Source organism: Puma concolor, chromosome D4, assembly GCF_028749965.1.
Source record: "Puma concolor isolate L17-30 chromosome D4, mPumCon1.1.hap2, whole genome shotgun sequence".
Lineage (NCBI taxonomy): Eukaryota > Metazoa > Chordata > Mammalia > Carnivora > Felidae > Puma > Puma concolor.
This window is the reverse complement of record NC_141679.1, coordinates 72,972,638-72,984,717: the sequence shown is the minus strand read 5'-3', so window position 1 is coordinate 72,984,717 and position 12,080 is coordinate 72,972,638.

Here is a 12,080-nt window from a genome sequence, read left to right as displayed (position 1 = left end):
TATCTTTCTCTAAAAGTTTGCTCTTTTGTTCATCATGGACTTTTTTGCATCAATGCAGTTACACGTTTATTGTGACGACTATGTTTTGGGACACCCCTTAAATTTTGCACCAAAGCGAGTGCCTCACTTACCTCCCCGTAGTCCTGGCCCTGTGGGCAGAAAAGAAGTGGAATAAAATGGTAGCTGCTGTTGACTTTCCTGTTGGGGATACTTTCTGTAAAAGTTGGGACTGGCCTCTGAGCCGCTGATTCTGTGATTCCATGATTTGAGCACAAGGTCAGGATTACTGCAAAAACAATCTAATGATAAATATTTCTCAATTTTCCTTTTTTTTTTTTTTTTTTGGAAAATTAAAACCCAGTTTATACTCAGAGGTGTTTGCCAGATTATGCTGAGACTCCTTGAGATCCCAAGTCTACCAGTGTCCCCTCTCCCTCCTCCTCTGGGGCCATGTGTGTTAAGGGGATGCACCAGAGTCTCCCCCAAATCACTCCAGGTTGGAGGAGAATTCTGGGACTGCGGGCTGTGGGGCCCTTCCAGTCAGTTCCTCCGAGGCCTGGCACCATACTGATATTCCTATTCTTCTCCGGCCCCTGCGTGCCCTCCCTATTCTGGACAGTTCCTTCGAGATTAAGAAAATGTGTGTAAATGGCAAAGCCCTAACAAAGTCTCATCTGCTAGCTCTTGCAAGGCCTCAGGCCTCTCTGATCCCTTGGAAGAAAACCCTTCCGCTCTCTGTTCTGCCAACCCCTGCCCCTCCTCAGGAGGACCAGCCTGGGGTGTTCGTGAACTCATGGCCCCCACAGGTAGCTTTGCTTTTTCACGTTTACAGAGGCTTCTGTGAGAGATTTAGGCCACATCTCGTTTTTGCCTCTGACCCCATGTATTTTCCCTTTCATAGGGATTGGAGAGAAGCAGTTTACTTCCTTCCTGGTTTGTAGCAATTTTTAGGGCTCCTAGCAGCCTTTATGCAAATAGGTGTCCAGTGGCCTAGTGAGACGTCTTATCCTGTTTCCTTCCTTCCTTTCTTTCATTCAACAGATACATTTTTTGATTGCCTGTGTGCATGTCCCTGTGCTGGGGACACAAGAATAAATCAGACAGATATGGCCCCTCTCATATTCAGCTCTCAGTCTAGTTGGGGAGACAGAAGAAGCAGTTGCAATCTGGTTGCCATGATGAAGAAGGTATTGGGTACGGTAAATGTTCACAGATGGGAGGGGAAAGAAATCTAGTCCCCCAGTCTTTTAAAATATGGCAATGAAGTTCAGAGAAGGGACAAGTAGCGTCCTCAGTCACATGATCTAAAAGCTCTGGGCTTCTTCTCATTTCCTGACTCATGCCCTTTCTACTTCTTAATAAATATCTCTCTTGAGGCCCAGAAAATCTCTGAAGGCAGGTGTGTGACATAAAAGCAAAGGGATTTGCTGGAAAGCGTTGGGCTGTGGGCAGTCTGAGGAAGCACTCTGGCTAACACGGAAGGTGAGGACACTGCCCCTGGGGTGACCTGGCTGCAGGGGGGAGCCTCCACCTGGCTGGGACCTTGAGGAGCCTTCCTAATTTTTCTTTGTGTGTTTCCTGTGCCAACTCTCCTTTTACGTGTAGTGCTTAGTCTGCACAGTATTGGTTTTCTAGCAGTTCCTCCAATTTCATGTGGAGACCAGAAGTCTGTGATGGGCACTGAAAGCAAACAGTGTGTCCACATAGAGCAGTCAAAGAATTCCTTAAAGCCATCAATCAGGGGCACCTGGGTGGCTCAGTTGATTAAGCTGCCAACTTCGGCTCAGGCAATGATCTCACGGTTAGTGAGTTCGAGCCCTGAGTTGGGCTCTGCGCTGACAGCTCAGAGCCTGGAGCCCGCTTCTGATTCTGCGCGCGCGTGCGTGTGCGTGCGTGTGTGTGTGTGTGTGTGTGTGTGTGTGTGTGTGTGTGTGTGTCTGCCCCGCCCCTGCTCGCTCTCTCTGTCTCTCAAAAAAATGAATAAACATTAAAAAAATTAAAAAATAAAGCAACCATCCATCAAACCATTCCCATTTGCGACTCGCCCTCCCCTCCCAAGGGCACTTTTCATGGGTTTCCAGAAAGACTGGAGATGGTTTGTGATTTCTGTCTCAGTGACACATTTCTGTGGGTTTAATACAGACCTGCACCACCGGCACTGTGGATACGTGGATACGCAAATGAGTGAATCTAGCAGCTGCTCCTGCTCAATCTTATCTTTAGTGGTCTACTCTTAAGCTGCTTCTCTCCCCACAAAGCAGTTGTTAACAGGTCTTTCAGCAGGAGCTCAGGCAGTTAGGCCTAGAAAAAGATCCCGACTAGGAAAAGATAAAGGGTTTTCTTCTCCCCGACCGAGAAGATGGTCAGGCCTGACGAGGGAAAGAGGCCAAGAAATGTCCTCTCCACAGGCAAGGTTACTTAAAGTTTCCCAGAACCTTTCTGGCCTAGAATAATCTTCTTCCTTCCTTAAATTGTTTAGTTCTTGGTGAAAGCTGAGAGCAGGTGGCTGGCTGCTTGGAAACCAGGAAGAAGATCTGGAAATAAAGGCAGAACTTTTTGACTTTAGAAAGACTTTTGGTTTCCTCACTATCTCAGGCTCTGTGGGATGGTCTGGTGATTTCTTGGTGCTGCTCTTAACTGACTCAGTGCCGTAATTAAATGGGACGTCTGGCAATTAAGTGGGACCACTTCCTTTGCTGGGTTTGGGGGTACCATCCAAATAGACGTAGAAGGTCAGAGTTCAGGTGCGCTGTACAGATTCTTCTGTGACACCAGGGAAAAGTAAAAATTCCATTCTGTTATGATAGCTGAAGCAATTAACATTCCCCAGGGAAAAATCTAAATGCAAAGTGTACCTGCCAACTAGGATCCCCTAAGGGGAGGAATGCAGGAATAGCGAGCGAAATCTCTTAATAAACAACTGATGTGAAATTTGTTCCTAGGAAATTAACCTTTAATATATCATTTTGGTAAAATAATGCCCTGTAAAGCAGGAGTTATTTATCCTGACTGCACGCTAGAATCATCTGGGGGAAGTCTTTGAAAAATGCTGATGTCTGGGCCCCATTCCAGAGATGATGACTTAAATGGACAGGGCAGGGCCCTGGACAGCAGGAGGTTTTGTTTTGTTTTTTAAGTTTATTCATTTTTGAGAGAAAGAGACAGAGCATGAGCAGGAGAGGGGCAGACACAGAATCCGAAGCAGGCTCCAGGCTCTGAGCTGTCAGCACAGAGCCCGATGCAGGGCTCAAACTAACAAACTGCGAGATCCTGACCTAAGCTGAAGTTAGACGCCTAACCGACTGAGCCACCCAGGCACCCCTGGACAGCAGGAGTTTTAAAGGCTCTCCACCCGAGTCTGCTATGCAGCCAGGGCTGACAACACTGTCCGAAGTGGACTTTATCCATCTGATTCCCAGCCCGGGTGGATAACCTAATTGAGAAAAAGCACCATGCGTGGCACTAAATTAAACGAGCTCACTAGATGAAATAGCCTATACTTTCCCCACTGATTCTACATCCTTATTATCTATTAATATTATCCCAGTATAATTGGGACTTCTCTGAAGTCTCCAATCTAGTTCATTGATCTACCTCTTTCTGCATCAGTATCACATGGTTACAATTACAGTAGAGTTATTCCTAATTTAGCAACTTTCCTTGATTACGAAAGTAACAGAGGTGAAATGTTCTCCAGAAATAGCCATTTTTTAACAAATAAAGTAACTAATACTTAGTGAGCAGTTGCTGTTGGTCAACTGCTCTTCCACGTAGCGACTGGTTTCATCTTTACAGCCCTGAATTAGGTACCATTATTTCCCCATTTTATGACAAAGGAAACTGAGTCATGGAGAGATTAAATATCTTGCCAGAGGTTACCCAGTTCATAAATGGGAGAGCTGGGATCCAACCATGCAATATGATTACAAAACTCTTACCAGACTATTCAATCTGTGTCTTTCTCTGTATCTCTGTTTGTTTCTATATCTATATAATATATAATTTTATTATGTACTTATAATTATATTAAAATTAAATAAGTTTATATATAATATAAATTTATATAAATATAATATCATATATCATATGATGTGTATGTATAATGTATACTTTTATTTTTAAATATTTATTTTTTAATATGAAATTTATTGTCAAATTGGTTTCCATTAATGTATATTTAAAAATTTTTTTTTAATATTTTTATTTATTTTTGAGACAGAGAGAGACAGAGCATGAATGGGGGAGGGTCAGAGAGAGAGGGAGACACAGAATCCGAAACAGGCTCCAGGCTCTGAGCGGTCAGCACAGAGCCCCACACGGGGCTTCAACTCACGGACCGCGAGATCCGTGACCTGAGCCGAAGTCGGACGCTTAACCGACTGAGCCACCCAGGCGCCCCTATTAATGTATATTTTTAAAGGAAATTTTTACATACTATTTTTGGAGTTAAATTCCCCCCCCCCCCCCAACCTAAACAGTGTATCTTGGGCAGTTAGTATATAGAGACCTATTTCTGATCTCATTGGTGAGGGGCATGTTAGTAATCACATGCTTTGGCTCTTAGAGTGAGATTAACTGGATTCAAGTACCAACTCCATCACTTCCTAGCTCTGTGATCTTGGGAGTATTAACCCTCCCTAAATCAGATTCTTCAATGAAAAAAATAGATACGGGGGTGCCTGGGTGGCTCAGTTAAGTGTCTGACTTCAGCTCAGGTCATGATCTCATGGTTTGTGGGCTCTGTGCTGACAGCTCAGGCTGGAGCCTGCTTCAGATTCTTTGTGTCCCTGTCTCTCTGGCCCTCCCGTGCTCATGATCTGTCCCTCTCTCTCTTTCAAAAATAAAATAAACATTAAAAAAATTAAGATAGGTAGGTAGGGAGATAGATAGATAGATAGATAGATAGATAGATAGATAGATAGATATGTGGCAAAAACCACTGCTTAAGTGGGACTCCTGCATGTCCTGTAAATGTATCTGGGCAGTTAGTAGTTCAGAGGAAATTGGATTTGATAACACCCAGAAGCTCATAGACCATGAGACTTCTCTCAGACCTCTGCATTTGGGAACAAGAAAGGGGAATTACTTTGTCGACTTCTTTCAAAACATTTTACAAAATATAGAATTTATACCTTGTAAATCACAACATAAAATAAGTACAGGGTATGTGTCCACATTTTACTAGATTTTAGCTCTACTATTTTTAAGACAGAAGAAAGCATTGCCCGTGAAAAAAAATAAAAATAAAAGGAAATAAATAAAATTATGATGCTATTACATCTCATAATCTAGTATTTAAATATTAAGTATTTACAGCACATTTAGAAGTTGGGTAACCTTGAGCAAGATTCTTAGTTTTCCCATGCCTCAATTTCCTTTTGTATAAAATGGGGATAATAATGGTACCTAGCTCATGCAGTTGTTGTAAAGATGGAATGAGAGAGTGCTTGGCACCGGTAGGTACTTACTAAATATTAGTTCTAAGAATTAAAGGAGATGAATCTGGGTTAGCCAGGGTCTAGTACTTGGAAAGAAAAGAAGAGAAAAGAAAAGATAGGTATTCTATGTTGATATCAGAGTCTCATTCTTATTTAGCCAACTGTCCTAGAATTTCATTTGTTTCATGCAGATTTTTAAACTTTTAGATTGGCTTTAATTTTTCTGGCTCTATAAATTTCCTCTATCATTATTAATTTTATAAGTCAGTATCCTGTCTCTTTCTCAGCGAGACTTCCTGTTTTTGAGAATCACCGCTATAGTAAGGCTCTTCCTTCAGATATGCTGAGAAAAAAATACGTTGCTAAGTCCTGCTTTTAAAATGTTCAATCATGTATTTATTAAATCTTCTATGCTGGTAGTTAATTGTTAAAATCGGTGTGATCTAACAGTTTCTGAGTAAGTGTCAAACTTCTTCCAAAAGTGGTGGTTTTATCTGTTTCTTCCCTAGTTTTGTCAGTTATGGCTTTATATATTTTAAGGCTAAGTAGTCAGATATATACATGCTCATAATCATTATGTTTTTTTTGGGGTCTACTATACTTGTACAACTATATGACATCATTATTTTTCCCATAGGCTTTTTTTTTTTTTGGAGGGGAGGGGAATGAAGAGTTTGAAATCTATTTTACCTAAAATTAAGCTGCCACTCCAGCTTCTTTTAGCTCTTATTATCTGATGTGTTTCTCCTTGTTACCTTATCATATACCTTTTATTTTATCTTATTTATCTTTTTAAGTTTATTATTTTGAGAGAGAGAGAGAGAGAGAGAGAGAGAGAGCAAGCGGGAGAAGGCCAGAAAGAGAATCCCAAGCAGACTTTCGAACCCATGAACTGTGAGATCATGACCTGAGCTGAAACCAAGAGTCAGATGCTTAACCGACCGAGCCACCCAGGCTCCCTGCCTTTTATTTGATTTTTAAGTAGGCCCCCAACACGGGGCTTGAACTCACAACCCTGAAATTTAGAGTCGTATGCTCTTCCAACTGAGCCAGCCAGGTTGCCCCTACATTATGCCTTTTAAAATTCTCCATGTCTTCTCCCCAAGTATCTTAGCACAATTTCATATCCCTGTGACCCAACCCTTTTCTCCCAGTACGTTGGTATTCTCTAGTTTTAATTACGCATTGTCACACATTTTGTTTTTTAATTTTTGCCATTATTTAGGTGGCAGTGAAATTAAAGTTACTTACTTACTTTATTTCTCACATGACATTGCTTCTTCCTCATAACATCTATTATTCTTTCTAATACCCTCCTGTGTTTCTGAGCACATCTATAATCTTAACTTGATATTTATTTTGGTGGTCCTTTAACTCTGCTTCCTCTGGTGTTGGCTCTTTTATAGTGTTTGTGTTCCTCAGATGTCTCATTGTTTTCTTCTTGTGAGCTCATATTCCCTTGTGCCTGATGGCCACTGTCTTTGGGGAGAGATGAAAACGTGAGCACTGTCATCTTCTCCAGATGAGTGGGATGGGGGAGCCCCTGGTGGGCTTAACCACTCCACATTAGTGCACCCCCCAAGGACCCCAGGCAATCCCACTCTTTAGGCAATCTCTAAACCACTTTATCCAGGCACAGATCTTTTGCAGGGTGGTATCCTAGTTTGTAATTTCCTAGTCACAGATGGCGGGAGAAGCAAGGTAATGATCAGGGGCCAGTCATGGCCTCATCTTGTCATTATCAGAAGATGCTGTGGAGAACAGAAGCGCCCTCTCCGATCAACCTTCTGTGGGTATTGCCATCCTCCACCCAAGGAGGGCAATATGGGGGAGAGGAAATGGCAGGGGGAGAGTGTGTTCCTTCAGCCATTCCCTCACCCTATGGCTCCTAACACTATAATGGGAAGCCCCAGGGTGGAGACACAAGAGCCCTAACTCTGGAGCCAGGCTGCCTGGGTTTAAATCCTGGCTCGGCCCTTACTGGCTATGGGATATTAGGCACACTACTTGGCTTCACCCTGCCTCAGTCTGCTTATCTGTAAAATGGGGATAACAATCCCCACCTCACAGAACTGTTCAGGGGATTAAATCAGATAATATATATATCCAAGACTTAGAAGAGTGGCAAATAATAAACACTGTGTATTACTTTTATTACTATTAGGCTTCCAAAGTCTATTTCCCCCCCTCACCAAGACCCAAGCACTTTGTGTCTCTTCAAGTGTTTCTTGCAGTCTTATGTTAGGTTCTGGAATTTATTGACATCTCTCTCACATTTCTGTTTGCACCTTCAGGGGAGAGAACGAGCAGCCCTTGCTCAGCTTGTTATCTTGATCAGAATCTGAATCTCTAATTATCCATGAATAACTTCTTTTGAAAGATAAGGATATTATACATGTATCTGACCTCCCTCCCTACCACACTGGCTAGTCCAGGTTCCTATTTATCATCATAAAGATATTTTTATATCATGTAGCTTTTTTCAACAAAAATTTTGTTTTGTTAAATCAACTCTATTGAAGTATATTTGCATACAATTAAAATGCACGCATTTGCAGTTATAGTTTAATGAGATTGGTAAATTGTACATACATGTCACCACCACCACAGAAAGTACAAAAACATTTCTCTCAACCCAAATAGTTCATTTCTGCTTTCCCGGTCAATCCCCGCTCACCATGGAGAGCCCCAGGCACCACTGATCTGCTTTCTTTCTCTCTATATTAGATTTGTCTTTTCCAGAGTGCCGTATGCATATGTATGAGGTCTTTTGTGTCTGGCGCTTTTAGTGGACCATATGTTTTTGAGATCCTTTCCTTTTGTTTCCTGTGTCAATAGTTTGTTCCCTTTTCATACTGAGGAGTATACCATTATATGGCTCTGTCACAATTTATTTATCCATTCACTTTTGAAAATTTTTTTTAATGTTTATTTTTGAGAGAGAGAGACAGAGACAGAGACAGAGAGACAGTATGAACAGTGGAGGGGCAGAGCGAGAGGGAGCAGGCTCTGAGCTGTCAGCACATAGCCCATGCAGGGCTCGAATTCACAAGCCAAAAGATCATGACCTGAGCCAAAGTCGGACACTCAACAACTGAGCCACCAGGCATCCCTCACTTTTTTTTTTTTTTTGAGAGAGAGAGAAAGAATGAGCATGTGCCTGCGAGTTGGGGAGGTAGAGAATAGATATTAAGCAGGCTCCATGTCAAGCCCCATGCAGGGCTTGATCTCATGAACTGTGAGATCATGACCTGAGCAAAAATCAGGAGTTGGATACTTGAATGACTGAGTCACCCAGGTACCCCTATCCATTCACTTTGGGTGGATATTTGGGTTGTTTCCAATTTGGGGCCAGTATGAATAAAGCTGTTATGAACATTTGTGCACAATTGTGTGAACATACTTTTCTTCGGGTAAATAACCAGTCATGAAATTGCCACATCATACTGCAAGCATATATTTAACTTTATATGGAACCACCAAACTGTTTTCCAAATTGGTGTAGCTTTTTATATTCCCGGACTTCTGTATTCTCTCCAAACTGCTGCTATTATTGTCCATTCTGTTGATTTCAGCCATTCTAGTAGGTATGTGCTGGTATGTTATTACAGTTTTAACTTGTATTTCCCTAACAACTAATCATGTTGAACATCTTTCCATGCACTTAATTGCCAATCACATATGTCCTTTTGCAAGGTGTTTGTTAAAGCTTTTTGCATATTTTAAAAATTGAGTTGCTTGTCTCATCACTACTGAGCTATAAACATTCTTTATATATTTTGGGTATATGTACTTTGGCAAATAGACATACTGTGAATTTTGTCTCCCAGACCATTGCTTTCTTAACAGCATCTTTTGAAGAGTAGAGTTTTAAATCTTGGTGAAGTCCAATTTATCTCTCTCTCTGTTTTTTATGGTCCATGCTTTTTGTGTTTCATCTAAGAAATCTTTGTCTAGGGACACCTGGCTGGCTCAGTTGATGGAGAATGTGACTCTTGATCTTGGCGTTCTGAGTTCAAGCTCCACATTGGGCATAGAGATTATTTAAAAATAAAATCTTAAAAAAAAGAATCTTTGTCTAGGCAAAGATTGAAAAAAATTTCTCCTATGTTTTCTTTTAGAAGATTTATAGTTTTGGCTCTTGCATTTAAGTAAATGATCTATTTTGGTCCATTTTGTGTTAATTTTTGTGTATCGTGAGTCATTAAGTGTTGATGTATATATAGTGTGAGGTAAGGTATTTCAATAGCACAATTTATTGAAAAAGACTATTCTTTCCTTATTTGCTTTACCTTGGCACCTTTATCAAAAATTAATTGACTATATTAATTGACTCCTCTACTTCTGGACTCTCTCTTACATTCCATTAGTTTATTTATTGTTTGTTGGTTGGTAATCTTCTGGGAAATGGCATTTCCTTTCAGAAGTTGTTAAAAATCCCATATCTGTGAGTATAACTTCACTGATCTTGTCCTTCTGGCTGGGGTAACAGTGGAGTGAATCTCCATACTTCTGTTTACTTTGGGGAAAGGCAGCTATTTTGGTGCACGTCTGGCTAGGGAGATGCTAGCTAGGGCTAAGGCTAGGGCTAGGGCTAGGTTTTGTTGGTTGGAGAGTCTCCCCGACACCCCACCCGGTCTCCTGTGCTGCATCTTCCCTACAGACCTAACCGGTCCTGAAGTGGAAGCAATGTTAAGTCAACAAGAGGAGCTACTTACCTAGTGTTCTCTGTAAGCTTCTTAATACTTTACAGAGGAATGTGTCCCAAATGTACACAACCCACTCCAACTCTCTGTTGGGTAGTAATGGTGGAGCTCTCAGAAGTTTGTCCCCTACCCATCCCAGCAAGGCTCACCAGTTTGAATGTTAACACTTTGAATTCCCGGCACCACTTTTCAATTTGGTATGAATTGAATCACAGCCAGCCAATTTTCCTAATATGTATGAGATTGGGGCCCCACTCTATTGGGGGATATTTCTATTTATTTTAATGAGCATAGGCTGGAAGGGAATTTTTAAATTTGCACTGAAGTGACCATTTTCCCAGAAGTGTTTATCTGATATATTTTCAACAAGTTACTTCTTTTTTTTAAAAAAAACGTTTATTTTTAAGGGAGAGAAAGAGAGATTTAATTCACAAACTACGAGATCATGACCTGAGCTGAAGTCGGACGCTTAACCAACTGAGCCACCCAGGGTCTCTCAACAAGTTATGTCTTAACTTTCTTGTGCAGTTTATTTTATTTTATTATTTTTTTCACATTTATTTATTTTTGAAAGACAGAGAGACAGAGCGTGAGCAGGGGAGGGGCAGAGAGAGAGGGAGACACAGAATCTGAAGCAGGCTCCAGACTCCAAGCTGTCAGCACAGAGCCCGAGGGGCTCGAACTCACAAACTGTGAGATCATGACCTGAGCCAAAGTCGGACGCTTAACCGACTGAGCCACCCAGGTGCCCCTTGTGCAGTTTATTTTTAATGTGAGCCTAGGTCAGCTGAGAGCATCACTTGAATGTGATTTGGGCTTTTTTTTTTTTTCTGTTGGCATGATTTCTTTAATCCTTTCCAATTATGTTTGCAGATTCCTGGTGAGTTTATTGACCCCCAATCATTTTCAGTTTTGAGCTCAAGTTCTAGCTTCCTCTTGGCTTCATGTACCTCCCACCTGCTGAAGCCAGTCTCTCTTCTCTACTCCATAACTTGGCTCTTTTCTGTGATGCTTTGCCCCACAACTGCCCCCACCTCCCGAAACTCCCCACAGTCATTTGTTTTTCGTGTATGGTGGACTTGTTGAAGACTTGAGGCGAAGGGAGAGGCGAGGGCGGGGCACTCCTCTTCTTACTCCTGAAGATTCTGCCTCCTTTCCTCTTAGAGTCCCTGCAGCTCAATTCCCCTTATTCTACTAGGCATGATAATGACAGTAGTATTAATAGTCATAATACTAGGGGTGCCTGGGTCGCTCAGTCAGTTAAGCGTCTGACTCTTGTTTTCGGCTCAGGTCATGATGTCATGGTTCGTGGGTTCGAGCCTCGTGTCAGGCAGAGCCTACTTGGGATTCTCTGTCGCTCTCTGCCCGTCTCCTCATCACTCTCTTTCTCTCTCTCAAAATAAATAAATAAACTTTAAAAATATTCATAATAGTAAATGTTACAGGATTTACTGTGTGCCAGGCACTTCTAAAGTGCTGTACATATACCACTAATCATGTAATCTTCACCACAACCATGTGAAGAAGCTATTATGATTAACCACATTTTACAAAGAGAAAAATGTAATTCTATCTAATCTGCTCTGCTCAGAAATGGACCATTAGAAAAACTAACAGAGGTTTTGAAATTCTGTTTATCCTTCCCTCTCCCCACTTGTTTCTGAGAGGTAAATTGAGCAATATGGCAATGCATTTCCCCAAAGGTAGGAGTGATGCCAGTTCTTTCGAGAGGCAAACACAGATATAGCCAGTGAAGTTTTGGGTAACTACAGAGCTGGGATCACCCTGCTTGCAAGATTTAATATAATCGAAGTCCCCATTTTATAACTTGTAGAAATCAATGATCTTCCCCAAGGTTTCGCAACAGTTTGAGGAACCTACTTGCTCATGGTTACCTCTGCTCTGGTTCATGTTTCTGCTGAATAAGTTTAGATTA